Below are 27,926 nucleotides of genomic sequence, written 5' to 3'. Positions count from 1 at the left end.
TATCTTTTTAAAAATTAAGTAACTTGCAAAATAACAAAAGATTAAATATTTATATCTATTAAAAACCTTGGCTGCTATAATTTCAGAATATATATTGGGTTATACTACATCACTAAAATTGAGACAAAATATTAGTTTACTAAAACATTTAGAATATAGTACACAATAATTTATTGTTAATGACAATATGTCACAGCAGTATATGTATTTACTATCAATCCCTACAACTTATTATAAAATTGAAGAGATGAAGTCAGATTTATAACTGATAAGTGTCCCAAAGCTATTGGTGATAGTAACTAAGTTAAAATGAATAAGGAGCCCTTCGTATATGCACTAGGATTTCTATAGTTTGTAAGAATACATAGGTAAGTGTATATAGATGTGTTCAATGTAGACACATTTGTCATTTGTTTATGCTGACCATGACATAAAAAATGGATTTTTAAACTTTCTATCTTAACCTCAAATTATCTAGGCCCAAATTACTAAATCAATTTTGGTTTAGTCAGTCAGATTGCTAAATTAAAAAAAGTTACATTTCACTTCAAATGAACCATAAATTGCCCCCAAAGTAATCTTATTTGTTTGTTCTTTTCATTTTGTAGTATATGGAGCCCAGGATATGACTGTACAAGGGACAAGCAGCAAGAAGCAGTAGAGAAGATTAAGATGGAAACTTCCTCCAGCTTCACAGGCTTGTTGCTGGCTGAAGATGCCATTATGGTATTTAGATAAGATATGCTTAATATAAGACTATAAAAAGAGCCCTCAGCCTCCAGGGCATTCAGAGGCAAAGCGAAGCTTCTTTCTTTAGACCATACACTTCATTGCATTAGCCCAGGAAGCCATCTAAAGATGGTCTCATCCATCTCACACACCTGAGTTTTGTCATTTCATGTCATAATCTCCATATTCTTTAAATGTAGTTTTAAAACGTGTTAAATGGAAATGCTGATATAAGCCTAAATGTTGCTATACTTGCTATTTCTGCTCTAAGTTCATTCATGGTGGCAGTTTTAGTTAAAGGGCCCAGAACAGCCATGTTATATAGCAAGAAACAAAACCCTCTTGGTTTCAGTGAGGGTTAGATACATGCCAGAGTAGAGTGAATACTGTAGATATTTGAGATAAATACATTCTGTGGAAATATACTCAGTTCATTGACGTGCTCTGTGACATATAGAAAAGTATGCTGCATTACAAATAAATCCCTGTTAGGCTTTTTTTCCATATTAAATGCTATTTTTCATATGTTGGTCATATAGAATATGCAGTAACACTTATGACAGTAATAGCTGACTCTAAATAAGAATTGCTAGTGATCCTATATGTCTATTTAATCATAATTAAGGACTACCTGGCAAGCACTAAGTGACAATAAAGCCTATTCTTGCTAAAGTATTAGATAAGTTGGTAATAGAGAAAATGGTCACTCATTTAAGATAGAAAAGTCAACAGAAAATAATAGTAATTATATGTGCCTTGCACACAGCCTACTGTATTTTCTCCAGTGTGCACTGTGCTATTTATATGTGCATGTGGACACATATATAGCTTTCATATATTATATATATAAAAGATGAAAGTATGGTACCTCTTCTTCATGATACTGCTACATTAGGAAGTTTTATAGTATGGCTTGTTTCCCAGGGTAAATTTAGCTTTTCCACATTTTTTTGGGGGGGAGTAGAATTTCTCCTCCCATTTAAAAACTGGTTTTCATCACACAACTGCATAATTATTTTTTCTGCAACCAGCTATAATTACTTGTTTTGTGTATCTCTACTAGAGTGATTCAGTGTTTGCTGTTCTACCTCATAAAATGCATCTGTATTAGAGGCATGTGAAAAGGAGTATTGACCTTATATAATATATTGCTGTATTGGTAGGGGCACACAGCCCCAATTCTTTGTAAAAAGGAACCAAAGTCTATATTGCTTTGAGTTTTCCTTTTTGAATGCTATGTGAGTTTTCTGACTAACACATAAAACTGGAGGTAACTAAAGACAAGGAGCTTCACAACATGGAAATTACTTAGTAAACAAAGAAACTCCCTCTCATATAGATGTACAATGGGTGACTGAGTAAAAAAGGCTGTTGGAGGGATTTGTTGATAGTGTCATCATAGAAAACCCTGAAATCAGCGTTTGTGAGATTTGTCAAACCAAAAACTCAAATAGATTTCAAATCACTCAAGAATATCTAATCATTTTATGTCATTCATAAGGCTCTCCACAAACAAAAATGAAAATTAAGCATTCTGCCAGTCTCCTTTCATCTTGTAACACTTCTTCTCTGTCTTTTCCCTTCCAACTCCTATTTGTCTGTCATCCTTTCTTTCAAGTTCTCTGTAAACCTTGCTTTCCCATGTCCTTCTTTAGTCTTATGCTACAGCGATGCCAATAAAAATAAATAGCCTGTTTAAAACAAATGAGTCAAGGCCAAAAAATAAATGATTGGTGTGTGCCTTTTTATTATGATTTAGTAAAAATACACCTGTGGCATTATCTTTAAAATTTCTTAAGAATGATTTTAGAAACAAATTTCAAAGAAAATGGAAACCTGAAGAGCCTTTTAACGTCTCTGGACTTGTTTATAAATATATGCAATGTTAAATGCAGTGAAACCCTTGTGAGACTACTTTTGTGCTTACTGATCCCAGGGTGCAGAAAGAATTAGCTTATCCAGGAAAACTCAAAGTCATAATTAGTCTTGTGAATTATAATAATCGGGTCTCATCCTGCATTTCTTTCTCATGTAGTACTCCCAGAGGGAGTTCTGCATGAAAAAAGGACCAAGGATTGGCCATTACTAATGGCATACCTGTGAAATATGAGCAGTTTTCGATTGTGCCAATCAGAAAGACTAGGCATTTGTCCTATCTTGGTCTTATATCCTTTGATTATAAGAATAACATCAACAAATTTTCCCAATTTCAGTCCTAGTTTTCAAAATACCTCTCAAAATTAGAAGATAAAAATGAAGATTTTTTTTCACCCTAACTAAAATATGTCTTTTCCTCTTAGGTTACAGTAGAAAGCTACAATTAATTTTTATTTTTAAAAAGTTTAAAATGCCTAGATTTTATGTAGTTTCCTCAAACAAATAGAAACAGAAGAACAAGTAAGGAAAGAATCAGTGAAACCAAGTGGAAAGTCTATTTATTCTTGAGGAGTTCAGATCAGCCATCTTTCCTATTTTTGACTATTGAGATCACCTAAGCATATGTTGACTGAGATATTCAGTTGTTTTAATATATTGACCTAAATTAAATTAAGGGAGAAAATACAACCCTGAGATATTGACACTTTGTGAAATAGAATTATAGCATACTGAACTGTTAACTAGATTTAGAAAAATAGGCAGGCAAAATGCAATAATAATTGTATATCCACTAAAGTCCAATCCTGCATAGCTCCAATAAACCTACAAGTTTAGACAATAGTTCAGCAACAGGTAAATAGCTAAATAAGTTATAGTGTATTATAACAATGGAGTATTACTCTGCTATAAAAATAATAAAACCTTACACATTTTACAATGTGGAAGAATCTCAGCATCATTGTGAGACTTTGTACTCCAAAAAATGGAATACAAATCATTTATACAACATTGTAGGGAATGCAAACTAATTAATAGTGATGGAAAGAAGAAAATTTAGAATGGTATACATGTTCACTATCTTGACTGTAGTGGTTGCAAAATTTTAAATCATACAGCTAAATATGAGCTATTTGCTAAATATCAATCTTACCTAGATAATTTGATAACTATAAAGAGACCAATTAGAACAGATACAGCATCCAATAAGAATGAATGAGAACCATTAACAACAACAATAAAAAACAGACAATAGGTTTTGGAGTTATCTGGGCAATTGGAACCACATATGGTTACTTGAAAGTAAAGAATTTAGAGATTCAGATTACTTTCATTCCACTAGCTGATGTTTATGCCCCTGGTTTAATTCAAACCATTTTCCATTTTTCCTGTTTTAAAAAATATATTTTTGAATGAGGTGAACAACACAAGTATTTGATTCTATCTCTAGCAGTAGTGTGTGACTTTGGGCAGATGACTAAACCAGTGTCAGAATACCACTAAGCAATTGTTGAAGGCAGAGGTAAACTGAAAGGTACTTTCATCTGGGGAAAATGAGATCCATCCACAAAGCATTTCAATTTTACAATTGTGTGTTTTGTCATAACACCTCCAAAGATTTTTCTCTTCCTTTTCTAAACTACCATGGGTGATAAAAATGGAGTGAGGAGGTTCATTGGGAGATGTTGTTAGCCAAATAACAGAAATTCCTTGAATATGTTTTCCTCAGAAAACATATGTAAGCTGATCAATGTTAATTGGTATCAGCAAAAATTTGTTCAAATCCACAATAAAGTATAGAAACAAAACATTGAGTCTCTATTCAGAACTAGAGATGACTAATAGAACCAAAATGCCTTGTATGGTACAGAGTAAAGGACTGAGATAATTCCAGGTCATTTTTATTGTTCTAATTTTTAATAGTAAGTGTTGTGTTTATTTACTTATATCTAAACTTAGATGTACAATGTGAGTTAAATCAGTCTCCATCTCAAGGAGAAAGGGGAAATAACTTTAAAAATCCTCAAAGACTAAGTTAAAATCAATAAACATATGGGGAAAAAAACTGGGAGCAAATCAAATATATGTGCAAACTGACATTTTACTAAAAGAACATACTTAAAACTTTAGGCCTATCAAACATATGTCAATAAAATTGGATTAAAACTCAGCAAGTAAAATGTTTATAAATGCAGAACTCCACGTGTCTTGTATTACCTGAAAAACAAAGGTTTTCCTATATTATCAAATTATGATTTAAATTTATTGTTCTGATCTTAGAGAAATATTTAAAATGTATTAATGACAATGGTCCTATTTACAGAATTAGGTACATTTTAGTTTTTTAAAATGTCCTTTTTTTTCCAGATTTAGTAGTTATGCTTCATAGTTAGATTGTTAGATACAACATTTGCAATAATAAAAATGTAGTATTGACTCCAGACATTTAGAACTGACTTTGTGTTTCTATTTAGCTAGCTCTTGCATTTAAACCTTTACACAGTAAGTATGAGTATTGTTATTATTTTTTTTCCTGGATAGTGTTTCAAAATGAAAACAAAATAAAACAAGAGAGGTTCTTCTTTTCCTTTTCCTGTGCACTTGCCCAGGTCTCCTGTTTTTCTTTTTTAATGCCTTCATTCTTCCCTCCTTCTTTCTCTCCTGTCACTTCATTATTTAGCCAATGATTTCTTTCTGCTATTGCTAATGCCAGCTAAGGACCAAGACATCATCTGAACTGTGAACATAGGCAAGCCTCCTCACTATTATTATTTTTTTTAAGCCAGAAATGGAACCCAGAGTCTCTCCTGCTAGGCAAGCACTCTACCAGTGAGCTATATCCCTGTCCCTCTCTCCTCACTAATTTTGATTGTGCTTAGCATTAAAAAGAACTTCTCAGATACAACATTAACTATACCTCTTTGTACAGTGCCTGCATTATTACTTTGGTTATTGTTGTTAACTCTTCTCTCAGAATTTTAGCTTTAACTAGGATCAGTTTATTATAGCATAATTCAAATTTTAAAGACTTTTGAGAGGCCCCACCAATGCCACCGCCATCTGATTCCCTATGTTCCATACAGTATAATGACATGAGCACATCTCCTTCACCTTCAGACTATTTGAGGAATGATCTAAACTCAAGATGTTTGCAAACTCACACAGAACAAAATTCTGTGCTCGGGTTCCTGGAACTGAGGACTCTGTTTCTAGTAAAATTCTATGGGGCCTTATGGTACTGAGATGAAGAGTTCTGTAAAGGCTGATTTTCTTTCTGTAGAATCATCTTACTGTTCATTTGTGACTTCCTGCTGTTGAAATATTCAGTCAACATTTTTATCCCTCACCTACTCCTACTCCTACGGAAGGTATAAATTGGCATCATATTTATGATACTTCATGGCCATATTCTAGATGCTTCTTTTTATCAGCATACATTAGCGAAAATCCACCCTGCCCATCTAACTGGATTTTCTGTAGGACTTTTGGGCAATACTGGAATTTGAACTCAGGTTCTAGTCTTTACTAGGTAAGCCTTCTACTATGTGAGCCATGCCCCAGCCTCAGAATGATGATCTATGTGAGGTATTTTTGCAAACTACAAAGTATGATTTAAAAGCAAGATGATTTTATTAGGAATAATAGAAGACTAGAAACTGGTGTGGCATAGCAATTTCAGCCAGGTAATTCAGGCTTTTCATTAAAAAAACACTTTGTGCAGATACATTTTATTTATTTATTTATCTAATTAATTAATTAATTAATTGGCTCACAGAGAATCAGATCATTAAGTAGAATCAAAGAGCTATTCCTTATTAATCCAAAGGAGATGTTGGGATAGTCATTGGCATTAAACCATTTGAGTGTGGAATTCTAATGAGAAAAAAATATCCTGTGTTCTCAGAAGACAGGTGATAAACTATCTATGGACTAGCCACTTAGATGATATCTTTAACAAGTCCTATCCTCTATTAAATTTCCATTCTCCCAAAACGTAAAGACTCCTTTTTCTCTCATTGATCCATTAGCATAAAGTCACTTTCTAATTCACTGTCATAAGTAATTGCAATTAAAATGGATTTATTAATTAATGGATAATATAATCATTATTAATTACTCTTAACAACATAGCATTTCGTATAATCTGCTCCAGAACTACTCATCTTTAGAAAAATAGAATTCAAAGTTACCTCCAAGGACAGTTGAACCCACAAAATCAGCTATGGAATGAATTAGAACAAAAAAATAAAAAATATATACCATTTCACAATGAAGAGTTAATCAGAAATTATAAACATCCATGTTTAGTTTGCCTTTATCCAGTTAAATTTCTTAAAATTAGAAAAATCAATACAATTTTCAAATCCCATTTGTACATTTCTTTTACTCATCAACCAAAGAATATGATGACCCCAACTTTTATCTATGTAGATTTATTATATTTGAAGAGACAAAAACAATTTTATCTACTTTAGTTTAAATTTTGGCAAAAACGGTAAGGCTTGGTAGTTTTTAGAACCTAAGATTTATTTACAAGATGTTGATGTTAATTGAAAAACAAAATGTTATTTCAATTTATGCCTAAAGAAATTTATTTGAGTATCTTAGAATTTACCAATTTCCATCTATTTGTTTTACCTAAAATCACATCATTTGTTATATTCATTTTTTATCTGTCACTAACTATTTTTATAGGCTGTTTACTGTTCTATTCAAAGAACAACATATTTTATCAACACTTCCTCTAATACATGACAAGTGGCAAGAACAAATTATATAGAATTTTGTGTAAGTAAATACAATTATACAATGGAGTATCCTAAGCAAATATTAAAAGCAGATACAGATAATTGGGTCCTTGCCTAGCATGCAGAAGATCCTGGGTTTGATCCTTAGCACAACACACACACACAGGTGGGCATACACACAAATAAATAAATAAACAAATAGATAAATAACTTGAGGTAATTTGAAACCATTTTTGAAAGGGAGGGGCACAGAAAGGAAAGCAGATTTGAAAGCAAATTTGTATGAGGAAGTGTGATGAATTCAGTGCTACATACTTGAATCATAGGTCTGTCTACAAGACATCTAAATTGTGATGGATATTGTGTAGTTGCATAGAGAGTCTTCAGATTAAGCAAGAAATCTAATCTTGGGATATTTATTTGGGAGCTGTTGTTTAGAAAGGACCAAGCGGTCAAAGGTGTTAAAATCAAGAGGTTATATATAGAATAAGAACCAAAATCCACTGATTTCACTACCAGAGGCTATTGGTTAATATGATAATAGAGTTTTAGTGAAATGGTAGAGGCAGAAGCTAGAATTCAAACAATGGGGGACAAAACTGAAAATGAGGAAATGGAATTCATTATATTTACAATGAATAGCAAGGTTTTCATCTTACCTCAGGATTAAGAACTAGAATAAGTTATTTTCTAAAAAAAAAATGTAAAGTGAAATCATCTACCTTTCTTCTTCATCTGTTCTTTTTCTTATTGTCCTTTCTTTCTTTCTTTCTTTTTTGTTTCTTTCTTTCTCTTTCTTTCCTTCCTTCTTTTTTTTCTTTCTCTCCTTTCTTTCTCTTTCTTTTTTTTTATTCATATTTGCATACAATGTTTGGGTCATTTCTCCCTCCTTCCCCCACCCCCTTCCTTACCCTCCCATCTCCTTTCTTTCTTTTCTTTCCTCCCTCCCTCCTTCCCTCCCTCCTTCCTTCCTTCCTTCCTTCCTTCCTTCCTTTCTTGGTATCTTTGTTGAGGTTATTTACTTCAAAGAAATAATATATGTAAAATGTTTATCACACAGCCTAATTTAGCATTCAGGTAACACAATTAACTATAGGCATTCCTGTAGATTACCTAAATTTAATTCAACCCTGAAAATGTGTGGGAAGGCAAATTTTTGTGTAGGAGAAGCAAATATTTTATTATTTTAAATGGGAAAAATAGTAGTGTAAAAACTCAAACCAGTTCTGGTAAACATCATTAAAACACTCTTGAATATCTACATAATAATCTAAGGATTTGTGCATTATAAAAAGCACTTAATACTTGATTATTTAATATTTAGTGAACCTGTTAATGAATATGTTTATATTGATTACAGACAATATCAGGTATGAGTCACATTTTCTTTGTATACTGCGATGAATATACATTTAATATAAATAGGCAAGAAGATAATATGTGAAAAATACATTCTGATGCAGTTACCATGGCAAAATAAAATAAACAGATGAGACTTAAGAAATACTTTACTGAGGGAGATTTAGTATTAGAGAGATATTTTCACTTAATAATGTGTACAGCTCTAGGTGAGGCAAACTCCATATTATCAGATACAAATATATTCTACATCCTCTTGTATATGTCTCTGGAAATTACATGAAAATTCATTATAAAATTATTATAGTTTGAAATACTAAATTTAGGATAAATGTTTTAAAAAGCCACATTTGCTATTCTCGTTATGTACCTATATGGTAATCCAAGAGTTAAACTTGTTATAGCACATGGTCAAAGACAAAAGTAAAGCAGTGATTGTCATTGGGGACAATTTTACCCCTCAGTGGACACTTGGTCATGCCTGGGAACATTTTTGAATATCACAAAATAGAGGTCAGGGATACTGTTAAACATCTTACAATGTTCTCCTCCTACAGCTCTCATCCTACAGTTCTCCATGAGAAAGAATAATGTAGCCCAAAATATCAGTGCCAAAATTGAGGAACCCTGAAGGAAAGTAGTGTTCAGAGGCATGTTTCTCTGTGTAGGGACCAATAACCAAATAAATTTGAATACAACTAAGTGCCAAACTAGAGTCTTTATAACAAGCAGAGCTGATTTATGAGGTATTAAGTATTGAGTGGAGAGGGAGTTGATTATAACTTCGTGGAGACTGTCGAATGCAACATGAAGAATTGTGACGATAGGCTCTAATGAAAGAAAGTGTTGTAGTGAAAATGGAGTTTGAAGATTTGTAGATCACTAGGTACAGGATATGTTCAAGAAAGGAGAGACTATTATGATTAAAATCCATCAAGAGCAGGGGAAGAGCAGCATAAGCCACAACCCCATCAATGGAAATCTAGAAAATGGATGGAGCCATATTTCAGAAGAAACCTGTGAGTATCACAAAATCGAGAGTTGGATGAATCAATGTCCTTAGCTTTGGGAATATAAAATGGATCTTTTCATCAATGATACTAATAGGTATAAAAAAAGGAGCTGCTTTTGGTGGGAAATACGAGAAAAATATTTAGTTTTGACATGCTATACTTCAGGTATAGATGGGGCATCAAAATGCATGAGATAATTTTGATGATTGCAAGAATTTTTGTCTAAGATTTTTGGTTAATTTTTAAAAAAGCATTCAGGTGTTTTTCAGGTTTTAAGTCAAGTAACACATCTAACCACTATCTCTATGTCGTATGTCATATGTCATATATGCATGATATTATATTAAGGAATTATTGGAAAATGTTACTACTCCATTTTTTTGGATGAAAGAAATGAAGATTAGCAAGATTAAATAACTAAGATCATACACTACTAAATCTTTGTATGAAAATTTAACCCAATGTCTCCTAACTCTAAGTCTTGGGACTTTTACTAAAATGATTTTCTTCTGGTATTTATTGCATGCTCAAGTTATTTAACAAAATCCCATATAAGTACATTTTTATTGGGTTTACAGGTAACTTCCCTAGATATGCATACTTTAAAAATACATTTTTATTCTTTGAAAAATAATACATTGCATTGCAAAATTTGGAAAATTAAAATGCATAAGTCAAGAGAATTAAATTCACTGTGATTCTACCACTTAGACATATCTACTAATAACTAACTTTTAGGTAGTAATTTAATTTTTATCATTTTCATTTTTCTCTGCTTATGTTTTTGCTGATGGATAGTGGTATTTCTAAAATGAATTGTGAAGAATTAGAAAAGGATGGTACACTCACTAGAGAATTAAATTTCAAATGCATAAAGAAGAAAGTTGTGTGGGGTGAGGGTGGGGAGACAGAGTGGAGAGAGGGTAATTTCTAGAACCTTTTTTTGCCCACAGAGCCCTAGGAACTTAATAAATCTTAGTTCATCTGTCATCTCTATGCTCTGCTAATGACAAGATTAAATTGAAGCTACACTTTCCTGAGTGCTTATCATTTGCCAGGCGCAGTACTAAGAGCTTTACTCACATTAGCTCATCTTATCCCTGAAGCATATTTCCAACTTAAAGAAGAAGAAACTTAGATTTAAAGAGGTTTTAAAAACTTGCCCAAGCTCCACATCTAGTAAGTGGGGAAGTGCAGATTCAAAAGCAAATTTGTCAAGCCACAGAGGCAGTGTTCTTCTTTGCTAGGCTGTCTCTTCTTGATGAAGAAAAATCAGGTGTAGAAAAGTATGTAATCCAGGAAGGTGAGTCAGAGCAGAACGAAGGAACTCACGAAACACTCATGATTTCCAATGTCAGATTCCTCTCTGTTTTTTCTCTTCATAGGAGTAGGTTAACATTTGACCTCTGGAAGGGTTAAGTGCTTGAGTTACTAGATGGTTTTTATTTGATTCTATTAGAAAAATACAGTTTGATAAGGAAAGCACATGAGATTATTATGCATTGGACACATAGTAGGCCTGCAGTTTGCTGAATGAATGATCACCAAACTTGTAGATTGTTTCTCTGGAGTACCTTTAATAACAAGTTGAGCCACTGAACCCCACTAAAGTTTACCAGTTACTTATTTAGAATGATAAAATTCCAATAAATAATGGCTGACCAAAGTTATTACTTGCAACACTTAAAGTCAGACTACTGCTCTGTGTAAATAAAATGCTACATTTAAAAGATGTATAATTGCAAATGATCACATTTTGGCTCAATTTAAAGTAAACAAGCATATTCTTTTGTTTTTGTCAAATGTTTAGAAAATACAGTGTTTGGCTTTCAGTTTTAGGCTGTCAGATGGTGCTGTTGAGAAAAAGTAAAGATTTTAAGTAAATAAAAGTGTGGGTAGATTTTCTCAGCTAGTCCTCCAGGTTGGGACTATCTTGCATGGCTATGGAAACATGTTCTCCCTGTGATGCTTGATGTCAGCCACTGGTTTTACATGAAGACCTATATTAGCCTAGTCACTCACAGACATATTTATACATAATTGTTGGGTTGTAGCCTGTGTTTATTGTAATGATAAATGTTTCCAAAACAATTGTTCTCTGGGGTCCTCAAATAAAGATATTTCTGTCTTTGGAATTTTAACCACACTACAATTAAAATGAAATGCAATCAATAAAATATTAATGCAGGTATATTTGAAGATCAACTGCTTAATGGTTAGGTCCATAGCTATCATTCTCTAGCTTCCTGAAAGTCAATGTATAGCAGTCAATGAGTTAACTAGTGAATTGGAAGTATAATACGCCCCAAATAGTGGGTATATTATTAATTCTTTAATTAGATATGTGACATCAATTAGAGTTTATGTTGCTGGTCTTTTAAAAACCTTTTGCCAGAGTGACTTGTTACTTTGAGTTGATTAAACATTATTTTTAACACTAAACACTATACCACTACAGGAAGTACACAGAATCATAAAATGTTAGAGCAAGTAACAGCTACATAGATCTGTTTTTACCCTTTCTTTTAGGATGGGGTACTGAAGATCAACATGGGGTCCATGGGGTACTTTTGATCAAGTCAATACAGTTGCTCATTATCACACAGTTAGTGATGGAGATGGACCTCAAATTCAGTGCTCTTGATTCTCAAGTCTCAGTTTCCAAAACATTAAGTTACTGAATTTGAAGTTCCTAGCCCAGGTTCTGATCTTGCAGATACAGTGGGTTATTTGCCATGCAGCTTGCGGGCACAGCCTATTTTCATTATTTTCTCTCGACAGGGTGGAGTAGGAATTAAGTAAGTGAATGAATAAGGGAATAGCAGAAGCTTGCAGTAAATGAAAATTCTCTCTCATGGTGACAAATGCCATGGAATTTTTAGGTCTATTTAGTGAAGGAGAACACTGTCTTCCCCTCAGAAGTGAGGATCTGAAATAGCTAACACCAACTTTAATCTTATGAAAGTTACTTCTCCTAAGACTTATCCAGATGGATAGATTTCCTTGGAGGTTCTGACAAGTAAAATGGACTATTAAAAAATATTGATATCTCAACTGCCATTATGGTGTTTTATGTTGGCTGTGGAAGTCAAAATATAACAATGAATTTCCAATTAGTTTTCCATTGCTTCTTTCTATGTGATCCAGCTTTAATTATTCATTTTACTTCATGCTGGAAAATGAAAAGATTCTAAGCTTTAGTTATTCGTGTAACTCTAGCAGTTCTCTACCAGGGAAAAAGTAAGTTTTTGAACTGTCGTTTATCTTTGTGTTTAACTGTATAAGATTATAGAAAAAAATTCAAACATATAAACAAAAGTATAAGCAGTACTATGGAAAGTGCTGCTCATTTCACTTTAAAAAAAAAACTCGTATCACCATATAAATGGTCACTCTTAGAACAAGTTAAAAATGATTGAGTAAGTTTGGCAATATTGACAAAATTACATCAATTCTCTGTCAAAATACATGTACTTTGCCAAACTGATCCCAGCATTTGCCTTTCAGTTCTGACAAAAATAGTTTCAACTGATTTAATGACATTTTTCAATCTCATTGTTATATAAAGGTCTTTTACAACAACCAAATCAAGTTGACCAGTTGGAGTCTCACTCCTGCTCTTATTCACACTTCCTCATTATCTTTTCGTGTCTGAACAAGTTATCCAGAGTCAAGAAGTTTGAAGAAGATTCAGCTCTTGTTGCAAGTGTTTGTGTTTCTACTTTTTGAAGCACCAGGAGAGAAATTTACAAACTGTCTGCAAACTGAAATTAGTGGTCTGTAGTATAAAAAACTGTCACAGCAGAGACCTTGGCCAAAATTCAGTCAAGTTTTTTCTCCCCATGGTGAGAGAGGTGTACCACTAATGTGCACAAAATTATTTTAGGAAGCATATGGAGAGTGAATGACACAATGAGAAACAAGCTTCTTTTCAGGTTTTTTTTTGAGACTTCTAATTATATTAAGAAGAAAGTCTGAGTCTGGTACTAACAAAGAGCTCTCCAACATTTTTATCTTCCTTTTTAAGAAATAGAGGACAAGCCTCAGGCTCAGAGTCTTCAGCAGACAACTATGTAGAGCTAGAATTTAATAATAGTGTATGGTTTTCATTAAATTAAAATTTCTCAGATTATCATCTATATGCATAACAGGTTTTTAATGGCAGAGAGACAAAGCTTCCTTTTAAAACATACTTATTTAAGTTAAAAATTAAAAACAGATCTGGTTTAAAATAAATATTAAAGAAAAACTAGTGCAATGAATATATCAGTGCAAATATTACTTAAAGGTTGAGATGGTAAAAATCACAAGGTTGCTGGCTACAGCTTGGAGGGGCTGGAAGCTACTTCCCTGACTGAACAGATGTGAAACCCAAGCCAAGAGAGTTCAGGAAATCATAAAGTCAGGACTGCAATCCACAGGTCACCTACCAAATGGATGTCACCTTTTTACTTGACAGTTTAAATCATTTTCTCCAAAATAGCTCTTTCCCCTATCTCTTTGTGAGTAATGTACAGTAAGTTTGAACTTGAAAAACAATAAAACTTTATTTCTATGTCCCCATATTATGACAGGACTGACTTGACAAAGTTATTGAAGAGGAACTGTAAATATTAGAAACACTAAGCCAGATTTGTAGGACATGAGTTACAGAGAAAGGAAATGGAAAAAGATTGCTTCAATGTAAAATTTAACTTCAAGTTCAAAGCTAAACAAGGTGTTATTTTTAACTCTCTTGAGACTGGTTTGCCAAAATAAATAAAAATGTGTTTTGCTTTAAATTTGTAAGTCAAGTTTTGAATTCTTAAAAACTTGACTAGTCTAACTTTCTAACCACCACTTTTTAAAAAACATGTACAGATGCTCATTGAAAAACAAAACTGGAATGCTCTTAGAAAGAGAAAGTTTTAAATTAAAAGAAAATTGTGTATCTTGCAAATCTTAAAAATACTATAATTAGGTTTGCAGTTTGAGAAAATAAATTGAGAGTTTTTAGTGATATCCTTGACAAAACTATTTCCAAGACGCTTGAGAGAGAACAATTTTCTTCCACTGCACAGGATCCCATGGCTTCCAAAGGCAGTGGCTACTCCAGCTAAATAGAGTTATTCAGTTTTGGACTTTTGATTCAAAAAATAACTAACAGCTTTCCTCTTATCATCTTGTCTACTTATTTTCTATTAACTGAAGGCTCTCTCATTGGAGGAGTGGAGGAAGCAAATGCAGGTAGTGGGGAGGTGGGTGGCAGCTAAGGGTCAAGTTGGTTAATCATTTGATTGGGTGTCAAGATCTATGTCATATATTGAAAGAGGAAAAAAAAAAAAAACCCAGTGTAAGACATTCGATATGTTTTAAAATACCAGCCAGATGAAAACTCTTTTTTCTTTCTCTGCCTCAGTTTATTTCATTCAAACGATGGGACTAATAGGCATCTATGTTATTGGATTTTCTGAAGAAGCAACTATAATTAATGAAATATAAAGCCCAAGAGCTGAAATGGGAAATACTAAGCTGCTTCTCTTAATGCCTAAATCACTCTCAGGTTGTAAACAAAGAACAGAGCAAACTCACTACAGTATTCAGGTAACGGATTCACCTTTTCAAACTCATTCCTGGTTCTGACATTTTCATTCCTGATTCTGAGAGCCCAGCTGAATAGCCTTTAAGAAGTTTTAGTCTGGGAAATTTGAAGAAAGATCATTCCATGCACACCACAGTCTCTCTGGAAGAAAGGCTGCTGAGTATCAGCTTGCCAGGGAAAAGATGACTCTGCCATACCCTCTTCAATTTTCTTCTAAGGATTGAGGAACAGAACCTTTTTTTTCAATACTGGGGTTTGTACTTAGAGCTCACACCTTGAGCCACTCCACCAGCCCTTGTATGTGATGATTTTTTCAAGATAGGGTCTCACTAACTATTTGCTCAGGCTGGCCTCAAACTGCAACCTCCGGATTTCTGCTTCCTAAGTAGTTACAATTAGAGGCATGAGCCACCAGAGCCCAGGTGTACACCTTTTTCTGATGCTGAATATCCAAGATGGAGCAGACATGACATTTGAAATGGCAATCACTTGTGAACCATTTCCATAGAGGCCTAGAATTCATCTTTGCAGCCCTTTCTCTCACTCATGAGAATACTATGCATGCAGTTGCATCATGTCATGCCCACGTCACTCAGGACCCCATTAGTGACCAGTCTTTGGAGCTGTCTCTGTGAGTTCCCCCAAAGACAGAGTTGGGTATACTAGAAGAACACTATTTGTGTGTGAAGATCACAATGCTTCTTTAGTAATTCATGTCGGTGTGAGTTACTTTGGTTTTTTTGACCCACAAATTAAATTTTTATAACTTCATTCTTGTTTAGAATTTCAACTGAGATATATAATATGTGTGTGTGTGTGTGTGTGTGTGTATATATATATATATATATATATATATATATATATATATGGAATCTCCCTGTTTCATTAGGTGAGGAATCAGTCACAAAGAACTATTTACTTATCAACAAGTCACTCTATAGTTTTTTCATAATTGGAATATACTCCAATATTCAGCTTCTCATTTGAGTACTTTTTCTGCAATGCAATTCCTAGTAATGGTCTCTCTCTTAGCTTTCATCCTTTTTAAGTTAAGTTCTGGGCTATTATGTCAGACCTGCCTATCTCAGTCATTTATGGTCCTATTTTACAGATAGCAAACTGAGACTTAAGGAGGAGGAAAGGGTATATCTTAGTTGATGAAAAAAAATCCAGTTAAGACAGCAATGTAAGATACTGTTTCCTTTTGGTTAAAAAATTATCTTTACTTCCAGAGTTTCTGACCTGATGAGTGCTTAACTTTCTTGCCAATCCTCCATAACTAGCATTCTGCTTAGTTCTTTTATGCATCAAATATGGGTCACATTATTCAACTTAAGTGAAGTAACTTGTTAGTGTTTTTCATGCTGTCAACAGCACATATGGCTTAACCTGCCATAAAAGATGTTTTAAATTTTTTGTTATTTTTTAAGCACTTAAAAAGAGCTTTAAGTAATTTTCTAAAGAAGCTACTACCAATTGCAACTTTAATAATTCATTTGCAAAAATTATTAAACATTTTAGTGAGGTGTTAGAAATTGAAAGTGTTATTGGATTCTTTGGTTTCAACAGATTTTCTTGAAGAAATGACCAGGAGCTTCAAATCTGTTTTAATGCTGTCTGTCTCCTTACAGATATAATAATCATGGAAAGACTAAGAGCTTGGGATTATTTGGAACTTGGTTTTGTCAAGGCACATGCCTTACTTTGTATATATTTTTTTCTTCTTTGTTGGTGGTACAAGGACATAATTATAATCAAATAACTCTAGGACCAAGAGAATTAAATTGGACTTAATAGCAATGTGGTTGATTCTTGCCCACTCTGAAAGGACAAGAGCATGACCTCCCTGGCTAAGAGCAAATAGGAGATTTTTCTTTCTTTCATTCCTCCTGGAAGAGTGGTTTCTTTAATAATAAATATCATGTTTTAAAATCACATAAGTTTACGTTCCACTACAGGGAGAAGTATTTTAAATCTCTCAGAGATATTACCTGAAAAGTAACAGACTGGTCACTTTCTCCCAAAACATAAGGGCTCATGAAAGAACATGCAGTGCTTGAGTGCTGCAAGATAGATTTTATTGTAAAACTTTATGGAATTAGTCAGTGAAACCTAACATTAGTGGTTCTAAACTTTTGGGTTGAGAATGTGCTTTTTAATTCACATGGAATCATATATGTAAGGCAGGGATATGGAAATATGAAAGTGGAGACCAGTATTCTTTTAAAAATTATGCTGAGTAGTGAGATTGACCCAGAAAGGCCCATTATATGAGGAAACATTTGGGCATGTCATGAGGTGGCTGTATGTTTTTAATTAGTAGTAGAATTATTATTTTTTTACTTTCCTTATGATAGTAATTTTTGATAGTCAAGTATCACTGTCTAGAAATCATTCACTTTAGTTATCTCCATGCATTCATTCAAACAGACCTTTATGGACAAGACTCTTAGGTATTGGGGAAAAGAAGGCAAAGAAGAAAAAAGGGAGGAAGGAAGGAAGGATAATTTCTGTCCTAAATTGCTTGTTTTGAGATTGTGAAGAGTTTGTTAATGTGCCAGAAGGCAGGATAAGGACTATGAACAACGTTCACTTTCGGGAGATACAGTAGCAGTGGGAATAGTTAAGGATCAGATTATGACAAATTGTTCTAGTGGAAATTGCACCCTTTGTAGTCATTTGAAGTCTATCTCCTTTAGAATATGAAACTTCTTTTTCTCATGGAATACAGATTCATTAACTATTACATCTTCAGTAGTTTGGGAATGCTAGGATGCCATGAAAATACTTATTCAAGAACAAGACTAGAGAAGCCAGGTGCCAGTGACTCATGTCTATAATCCTAGCTACTCAGGAGGCAGAGATTAGGAGGATCATGGTTCAAGGCCAGTCTGGGCAAATAGTTTGTAAGAACCTATCTTGAAAATATCCAATATAAAACATGGTGATTCAAGTGGTAGAGTGCCTGCCTAGTAAGCATGAGTACCTGAGTTCAAGCCCTATTACTACCAAAAAAAACCCAAAAAACAAAAAAAAACCCCAAAACAAACAAACAAAAACTAGAAGCATATTTCAATCCAAAAACCACTTAGATGAAGCCTAAGAATCCACTTCCTACCCTTCCTGATCCAGGAAAGTACCCATCAAAGTAATTCTTTACAGTTAGTGTCCTTGTGGCTGAGCACATCTAATTTTGTAAGAAAAGTATTAGCTTATGCCAGAATAGAGAGAGTGGAAATTGCCACTGATAACTGATTATTTTATCTAATTCAGAGACCGTCCACAGGCTACATAGGATTTTCATGTTACTCCAAGAGTTCTTAGATCATTCTGGTAATTACTTCTCCATTGTACTTTTTGCTGGTGTTTCTTGGATGATGTATGTTGGGCATATCTAACTGAAAAGTTTGTGCTTTTTCTAAGGCCAGACATGGAACTCTCAAAGAGGCATGCAACTGCAGGAAAATTCAGAAAAACCTTAGGCTAATAAGTTCAAATTTTACTCATTGGAATATCTGGAACTAATTTTTGCTCAGTACTATGAACCAAATGTGATCCCTTCCAACTTCTAACACTACCAAGATACATGTGTTGAAGCCCTAATAACCCAATGTGATCCTATTAGGAATGGGGCCTTTGGGAGTAATTATGGTTACATTAGGTCATCAAGGTGGGGGTCCTCAGGAAGAAGACAAGTCTCTTTACTTCCACATTCACACACTGAAGAGAGTCCATGTCAATGCATAGCAAAATGTGACAGGCTGAAAGCCAGTAAGAGAACCCTCAGCAGAAACCCTTGTGACTGGTTTTGTTGAAGAAAAGACATAAGCATAATAGAAAAAGCGTTTTTGCTAGTTGAGTTAAGGATAGCTATACAGAAAGATTCCTACTGTTGCTCTCATGTACCCATGTGTTACGACCCACGTTGATTCAACTCTAACTGATCTTTACATTGGTTCCTGATCCCCTTGCTAGTAATAACCTGTCTTTTTAAGGTTTCTGTATTAGTTCCTCTAGAGAGGGACATCAAACCCTTTCATGTTTTGGGTTTTCTACCTATTCCTATATCTCCCATATGTGCTCTCCCCTTTTCTTGTGATCCAAGTCCAACAATATTGCTGCATTTGCCCTAGATCTAAAGTCCGCATATGAGGGAAAACATACGATTTTTGGTCTTCTGAGCCTGGCTGACCTCGCTCAGAATGATGTTCTCCAATTCCATCCATTTACCTGCAAATGATAAGATTTCATTTTTCTTCATGGCTGAGTAAAATTCCATTGTGTACAAGTACCACATTTTCTTGATCCATTCATCAGTAGTGGGGCATCTTGGTCGTTTCCATAACTTGGCTACTGTGAATAGTGCTGCAATAAACATGGGTGTGCAGGTGCCTCTGGAGTAACCTGTGTCACATTCCTTTGGGTATATCCCCAGGAATGGGATTGCTGGATCATATAGCAGATCTGTTTAGATTTTTAAGAAGCCTCCAAATTTTTTTCCAGAGTGGTTGCACCAGCTTGCCTTCCCATGAGCAGTGGATTAGGGTTCCTTTTTTCCCACATCCTCGCCAGCACTTGGTGGTGTTTTGGATGATGGCTATTGTAACAGGGGTGAGGTGGAATCTTAGTGTGGTTTTGATTTGCATTTCTTTTATGGCCAGAGATGGCGAACATTTTTTCATGTGTTTTTTAGCCATTTTAATCTCTTCTTTTGAAAAAGTTCTGTTTAGTTCAGTTGCCCATTTCTTAATTGGTTCATTGATGTTAGGAGAGTTTAGTTTCTGAAGTTCCCTGTATATTCTGGTTATCAGTCCTTTGTCTGATGTATAGCTGGCAAATATTTTCTCCCACTCTGTGGGTGGTCTTTTCAGTTTAGAGATCATTTCTTTGTTGTGCAGAAGCTTTTTAATTTTATGAAGTCCCATTTGTTCATCCTTTCTCTTAGTTGCTGGGCTGCTGGGGTTCTATTGAGGAAGTCTTTGCCTATACCTGTTTGTTCCAGAGTGTTTCCTGCTCCTTCCTGTAGTAACTTCAGAGTTTTAGGTCTGATATTTAGGTCCTTGATCCATTTTGAGTTGATACTAGTACAGGGTGATAGACATGGATCTAGTTTCAGTTTCCTGCAGACGGGTAACCACTTTTCCCAGCAACATTTGTTGAAGAGGCTGTCTTTTCTCCATTGTATATTTTTGGCACCTTTGTCAAAAATGAGGTGGGTGTAATTGTGTGGGATCATATCTGGGTCCTCTATTGTGTTCCACTGGTCTTTATGTCTGTTTTTGTGCCAGTACCATGCTGTTTTTATTGCTATTGCTTTGTAATGTATTTTGAAGTCAGGTATTGTGATAACTCCAGTATTGCTCTTTTTGCTGATTATTGCTCTGGCTATTCTCAGTCTCTTGTGTTTCCAAATGAACTTTGGGGTAGATTTTTCAATTTCTGTGATGAAAGTCATTGGGATTTTTATGGGAATTGCATTAAACATGTAGATTGCTTTCAGTAATTCAGCCATTTTTACCATGTTGATTCTACCGATCCATGAGCATGGGAGATCTTTCCATCTTCTGTTGTCTTCCTTGATCTCTTTTTTCAGGAGTTTGTAATTGTCCTTGTAGTGGTCATTCACATCCTTTGTTAATTTTACTCCTAAATATTTGATTTTTTTTTTTTTTGAGGCTATGGTGAATGGAATTGTTTCCATGTGTTCCTTTTCAGTTTGTTCATTGTTGGTATATAGAAAAGCTAATGATTTTTATAGGTTGATTTTGTATCCTGCCACCTTACTGTATCTGTTTATGGTGTCTAAGAGTTTTGGGGTAGAGTTTTTTAGGTCTTTAAGGTATAGGACCATATTGTCTGCAAATAAGGATATTTTGACAGTTTCTTTACATATTTGTGTTCCTTTTATTTCTTCTTCTTGCTTAATTGCTCTGGCTAGAAATTCCAGTGCTATGTTGAATAGGAGTGGGGAGAGTGGACCTCCTTTTCTGGTTTCTGATTTTAAGGGAAATGGTTTCAGTTTTTCACCATAAAGTATGATGTTGGCTGTAGGTTTGTCATATATAGCCTTTACAATATTGAGGTACATTCCTTTTATTCCTAGTGTTCCTAGAGCTTTTATCATGAAGTGGTGTTGGATCTTGTCAAAGGCTTTTTATGCATCTATTGAGATGATCAAGTGGTTTTTGTCTTTGCTTCTATTGATGTGCTATATTACATTTATAGATTTGCATATGTTGAACCACCCCTGCATCCCTGGGATGAAGCCAACTTGGTCATGGTGAATGATCTTTCTGATGTGTTGTTGGATTCGGTTTGCCATTATTTTATTGAGGATTTTTGCATCGATGTTCAAATTGGCCTGTAGGTCTCCTTTTTGGAAGTGTCTTTGTCTGGTTTTGGGATGAGAGTAATTTTGGCTTCATAAAATGAGTTAGACAGTGTTCTTTCCTGTACTATTTCATGGAACAGTTTAAGGAGGGTTGGTATTAGTTCTTCTTTAAATGTCTGATAGAATTCAGCAGTGAATTCATCAGGTCCTGCACTTTTCTTTTTTGGGAGGCTCTTGATGGCAGCTTCAATTTCTTTTTGTGTTGTAGATCTATTCAGGTGATTAATATCCTCTTGGTTCAGTTTTGGGTGGTTGTAAGTTTCTAGAAATCTGTCCATTTCTTTGAGATTTTCAAATTTATTAGAATATAGGCTCTCAAAGTAGTCTCTGATGATTTCCTGGATTTCTGTGGTGTTTGTTTTAGCTCTCCTTTTGAATTTCTGATTTTACTGATTTGAGTTTTTTCTCTCCTTATTTTAGTTAGGTTTGCCAGGGGTCTGTCAATCTTACTTATTTTTTCAAAGAACCAGCTTTTTGTTTCATTGATTCTTTACATGTTTTTTTTGTTTGTTTGTTTCTATTTCATTGATTTCAGCCCTTATCTTAATTATTTCTTTCCTTCTGCTTGTTTTGGGGTTTGTTTGTCCTTGTTTTTCTAGGAGTTTCAGCTGTAGTGTTAGGTCATTGATTTGAGATCTTTCTGTTCTTTTGATATATGCACCCATGGCTATGAACTTTCCTCATAGGACTGCCTTTGCTGTGTCCCAAAAATTCCAGTGGGTCTTGTTTTCATTTTCATTAACTTCCAAGAACCTTTTAATTTCCTCTTTTATTTCATTAGTGACCCATTCATCATTGAGTAATGTATTGTTCAGCTTCCAATTGTTTGTGTGTTTTTTACTACTGTTTTTGTTGTTGATTTCTAGTTTTAATGCATTGTGGTCAGACAGAATGTATGGGATTATTTCTATTTTCTTGTATTTGCTGAGGCTTGCTTTGTGCCCTAAGATATGATCAATTTTGGAAAAGATTCCATGCGCTGCTGAGAAGAATGTATATTGTGCAGAAGTTGGATGAAATATTCTGTAGATATCAACTAAGTCCATTTGATCTATGGTGTGATTTAGTTCTAGGATTTCTTTATTTTTTGTTTGGATGACCTATCTATTGGTGATAAGGGGGTATTAAAGTCTCCCACTACCACTGTGTTGGGGTCTATATATGCTTTTATGCCCTTCAGAGTATGATTATGAAGTTGGGTGCATATAGGTTGATAATTGTTATTTCCTTTTGATGTATTTCCCCTTAATTAGTATGGAGTATTCTTCTTTATCTTGTTTGATCAAAGTAGGTTTGAAGTCTACTTCAAGTATTGAAGAACTCTACTTGAAGTAGACTTCCGAGATAAGTATTGTTACCCTGCCTGCTTTTGGGGACATTGACTTGGTAAATCTTCTTCCAGCCTTTCACTCTCACCCGGTGTTTATTTCTGTCGATGAGGTTGGTCTACTGTAGGCAGCAGATTGTTGGATCTTCCTTTTTAATCCAGTTTGCCAATTAGTGTCTTTTGATGGGGGAATTTTGTCCACTAACATTCAGTATTACTGTTGATAGGTACGTGGTGATCCCTGTCATGTAGTTGTCTTTGTTGATTAAGGGTTTGATTGTGTGTAGCTGAATCAGTGTTACTCTTTGCTTTCTTGCCTTTTCTTCTCCTGTGGTTTGGTTTTGCCTGCCCTTTCATGGTTTTGTTTGCTTTCATTTTCTGTGTGCAGAATTCCTTGGAGAATCTTTTGTAGTGTTGGCTTTGTGGTCATATGTTGTTTTAGTTTCTGCTGATCATGGAAGACTTTTATTGTTCCATCTATTTTGAATGATAGTTTTGTTGGGTAAAGTATCCTATGATTGAAGTTATTTTCATTCAGTTCTTGGAAGACCTCACTCCATGCTCTTCTTGCTTTTAATGTTTCTGTTGTGAAGTCTGCTGTGATTTTGATGGATTTGCCTTTGTATATTATTTGTTTTTTCTCTCTTACAGTCTTCAACATTCTTTTTCTATTCTCTGTGCTTGTTGTTTTAATGATAATATGTCATGGGGTAGTTCTATTTTGGTCAGGTCTGTTCGGTGCTCTGGAGGCTTCCTGTACCTGAATGGGCACAGTTTTCTCTAGATTTGGGAAGTTTTCTGTTATTATTATTATTTTTATTTTATTTTTTTTACTTTATTTGCTTACTTTTTATTTATTTTTTTTTCTTTTATTATTCATATGTGCATACAAGGCTTGGGTCATTTCTCCCCCCTGCCCCCACCCCCTCCCTTACTACCCACTCCACCCCCTCCCGCTCCCCCCCTCAATACCCAGCAGAAACTATTTTCCCCTTATCTCTAATTTTGTTGTAGAGACAGTATAAGCGTTAATAGGAAGGAACAAGGGATTTTGCTGGTTGAGATAAGGATAGCTATACAGGGCATTGACTCACATTGATTTCCTGTGCATGGGTGTTACCTTCTAGGTTAATTCTTTTTGATCTAACCTTTTCTCTAGTACCTGTTCCCCTTTTCCTATTGGCCTCAGTTGCTTTTAAGGTATCTGCTTTAGTTTCTCTGCATTAAGGGCAACAAATGCTAGCTAGTTTTTTAGGTGTCTTACCTATCCTCACCCCTCCCTTGTGTGCTCTCGCGTTTATCATGTGCTCATAGTCCAATCCCCTTGTTGTGTTTGCCCTTGATCTAATGTCCACATATGAGGGAGAACATACGATTTTTGGTCTTTTGGGCCAGGCTAACCTCACTCAGAATGATGTTCTCCAGTTCCATCCATTTACCAGTGAATGATAACATTTCGTTCTTCTTCATGGCTGCATAAAATTCCATTGTGTATAGATACCACATTTTCTTAATCCATTCGTCTGTGCTGGGGCATCTTGGCTGTTTCCATAACTTGGCTATTGTGAATAGTGCTGCAATAAACATGGATGTGCAGGTGTCTCTGGAGTAACAGTTTTTTGGGTATATCCCCAAGAGTGGTATTGCTGGATCAAATGGTAGATCGATGTCCAGCTTTTTAAGTAGCCTCCAAATTTTTTTCCAGAGTGGTTGTTCTAGTGTACATTCCCACCAACAGTGTAAGAGGGTTCCTTTTTCCCCGCATCCTTGCCAACACCTGTTGTTGGTGGTGTTGCTGATGATGGCTATTCTAACAGGGGTGAGGTGGAATCTTAGTGTGGTTTTAATTTGCATTTCCTTGATTGCTAGAGATGGTGAGCATTTTTTCATGTGTTTTCTGGCCATTTGAATTTCTTTTTTTGAGAAAGTTCTGTTTAGTTCACATGCCCATTTCTTTATTGGTTCATTAGTTTTGGGAGAATTTAGTTTTTTAAGTTCCCTGTATATTCTGGTTATCAGTCCTTTGTCTGATGTATAATTGGCAAATATTTTCTCCCACTCTGTGGGTGTTCTCTTCAGTTTAGAGACCATTTCTTTTGATGAACAGAAGCTTTTTAGTTTTATGAGGTCCCATTTATCTATGCTATCTCTTAGTTGCTGTGCTGCTGGGGTTTCATTGAGAAAGTTCTTACCTATACCTACTAACTCCAGAGTATTTCCTATTCTTTCTTGTATCAACTTAAGAGTTTGGGGTCTGATATTAAGATCCTTGATCCATTTTGAGTTAATCTTGGTATAGGGTGATATACATGGATCTAGTTTCAGTCTTTTGCAGACTGCTAACCAGTTTTCCCAGCAGTTTTTGTTGAAGAGGCTGCTATTTCTCCATCGTATATTTTTAGCTCCTTTGTCAAAGATAAGTTGCTCATAGTTGTGTGGCTTCATATCTGGATCCTCTATTCTGTTCCACTGGTCTTCATGTCTGTTTTTGTGCCAGTACCATGCTGTTTTTATTGTTATTGCTTTGTAATATAGTTTGAAGTCAGGTATTGTGATACCTCCTGCATTGTTCTTTTGACTGAGTATTGCCTCTTGTGTTTCCATATAAATTTAACAGTAGATTTTTCAATCTCTTTAATGAATGTCATTGGAATTTTGATGGGAATTCTGTTATTATTTTGTTGAATATATTGCACATTCCTTTTTCTTGCACCTCTTCTCCTTCTTCAATGCCAATGATTCTCAGCTTTTGTCTTTTGATGGAGTCAGTGAGTTCTTGCATTTCTTTTCACAGGTCTTGAGTTGTTTAACTAATAGTTCTTAAGTTTTTCCTTTAATTGCCATTTCATCTTCAAGTTCTGAGATTCTGTCTTCTGTTTGTTCTATGATGCTGGAATGGCCTTCTGTTTTGTTTTGTATTTCTGTTTCATTCTTTTTTCTGAGGTTTTCCATATGTTGGGTTACTTCCTCTTTAATATTGTCAATTTTTGACCTTAATTCATTTATCTCTCTGTTTTTGGTGGTCTCAGTTTCAGTTTGGCATTTATTTAGGGCTTCTATGATTTCATTTATTTATTTTTGTGTTTTCTCATATTCTTTATTTTTGTCCTCTTGGAATTTCTTGAGTGCCTCCTGTACATTTTGGTTGACCATGTCTAGTAACATCTCTATGAAATTCTCATGAATTACTTGTAGGATTTCTTCTTTCAGAATGTTCTTGTGGGCTTCATTGAGTTCCTTGGTATAGTTTATCTTTGTTTTGTTGGAGTCTGGGTCTGGATATGTGTTTTCTTCATTTCACTCTAAATCCTGTAGTACTTTGTTTTTTAGGGGGGAATAGTTTCCTTCCCTTTTTCTTCTTCCCATATTTCCACTAGGTAATGTTTCTATCTCTGAACTGTGTGTAATTTAGTCTTAGCTGGTTAGCAATATTAATACTAACAAAACCAAGAGAGAAGGATAAAAAAGAGAGAGATGGAAAGATAAAAGGAAGAGAGTAGCGAGGCAAAGAGAAAAAAAATGGTAGAGATGGTGGATAATCAAACAGTAAACCAGGCAGCAAATCCCTTAAAGAAGGGAAAAAAAAAAAACTTAAAAAAAAAATCACCAGCTCTGGAGCAGTAGAATTGCAGTCTTAGTTGTTCTGATGCTAGTTCTTTAGCATCCAGACCTGTCCGTGTGTGTCTCTTAGGTAGGTTTGGAGCCTTCTTGTGGCAAGTGGATGGTGGGTGGGGTCCCACAGGCCTTCAGGTGGAGGCCTTTAGCTGAGATGAAGTAGTGGGTCTTTGGAGTGTATGCTTGGTGTGCCTGAAGGGCATAGGCCAATGGAGTGGAGATCCTGTGTGTCTATGGATCCCTGGCTTGACAGGCTTGGAGGGGAGGCATGGTGGAGCAGAACGGAGATCATGTGTATGTGGGTCCCCAGCTTGGCAGCCCTTAGGGGCACAGCCTTGCAGAGTGAATATTGTGCATTGCTGTGCAGACTTTGGGGGCATGGGCGGCAAAACAGAGATCATGCAGGGCTGGGAAGTGTGGCCCAGTGAAAGGGAGCTCCTGCAGGGCTGTGCAGGACTGTGAGGGGCGTGGCCTGGCGGAGATCATGAATGTCTGTGGATCCCTGGCCTTAAGGTCTCATCCCATGGAGATCCTGCAGGTCTGAGGGGTGGGAGTTTGGGGTAGCACAGCCCTGGTGGAGCAGAAGAGCAAGGCCAGAGGATCCGAGATCCCATGGCTTATGGAGCAGCTGCTCCACAGGCCTATGGTGTGGGGCTTGACGAGCAGCACCTGCTATTCTTTTAGTATATGGTGGCATGGAGAGGCCTCCCAGGAGCTAGGGGTTCAAAGTGCTGATGTTTCAGCTCTCCTTGGTGTTTTACCTCATTCAAGCAAGTCTCCAGCTTCTTGTCAAAGTCCCTGGATCACAGAGGTCAGAAGGTCTGTGGCTGCGTTCAAGTCACCATCTTGCATCTCTGTAGGTCCTCATTTGGTACTTTAAACATGATTTTCTAGCCTCCGAACTATGAGAAAATGAAATTTTGTTGTCCAAGTCACCTAGTCTATGATATTTTGTAATGACAGCCTGAGCAGACTAATGCAGTCAGAATGTTCTGTTTTTGTTTTTGTTTTTCCTGGAAAGTATAGAAAAGTTGCTTTTCCCACCCCCTTCCATATCTGATACTCAGCATTCCAGCCGTACATATACACTTTATAAGAGATGTTAAATCTTTCTTTGCATTACTTTTCAAGAAGCCTGAAATGAGTTTGGGTTTTCTATGACTGGTAAATAGAGAGAGAGTCCATTTCATTTTAAATTTTCATTTTTCCCCTGAAGCACATTTAGTAGTCTTTATGCCAAAATTTTTGTCATCACTGCAATAGGCTCTGGTTGGGTTGGGCAGATGCA

The 27,926-nt window shown here is 35.3% G+C and overlaps 1 long non-coding RNA gene across 1 annotated transcript in view; it reads left to right on the top strand.

Annotated features, from left to right (window-relative positions):
• Positions 1-27,926, top strand: part of LOC141424174 (uncharacterized) — a 45,778-nt gene that overhangs the window by 11,420 nt on the left and 6,432 nt on the right. Inside the window, exon 2 of the long non-coding RNA XR_012449121.1 lies at positions 609-726. This is a non-coding gene — a long non-coding RNA (uncharacterized lncRNA). The remainder of the gene's footprint in view (positions 1-608; positions 727-27,926) is intronic.

This window comes from Castor canadensis, chromosome 6 (assembly GCF_047511655.1).
Source record: "Castor canadensis chromosome 6, mCasCan1.hap1v2, whole genome shotgun sequence".
Taxonomy (NCBI): Eukaryota; Metazoa; Chordata; class Mammalia; order Rodentia; family Castoridae; genus Castor; species Castor canadensis.
This window is presented reverse-complemented; position numbering and strand designations above follow the sequence as displayed.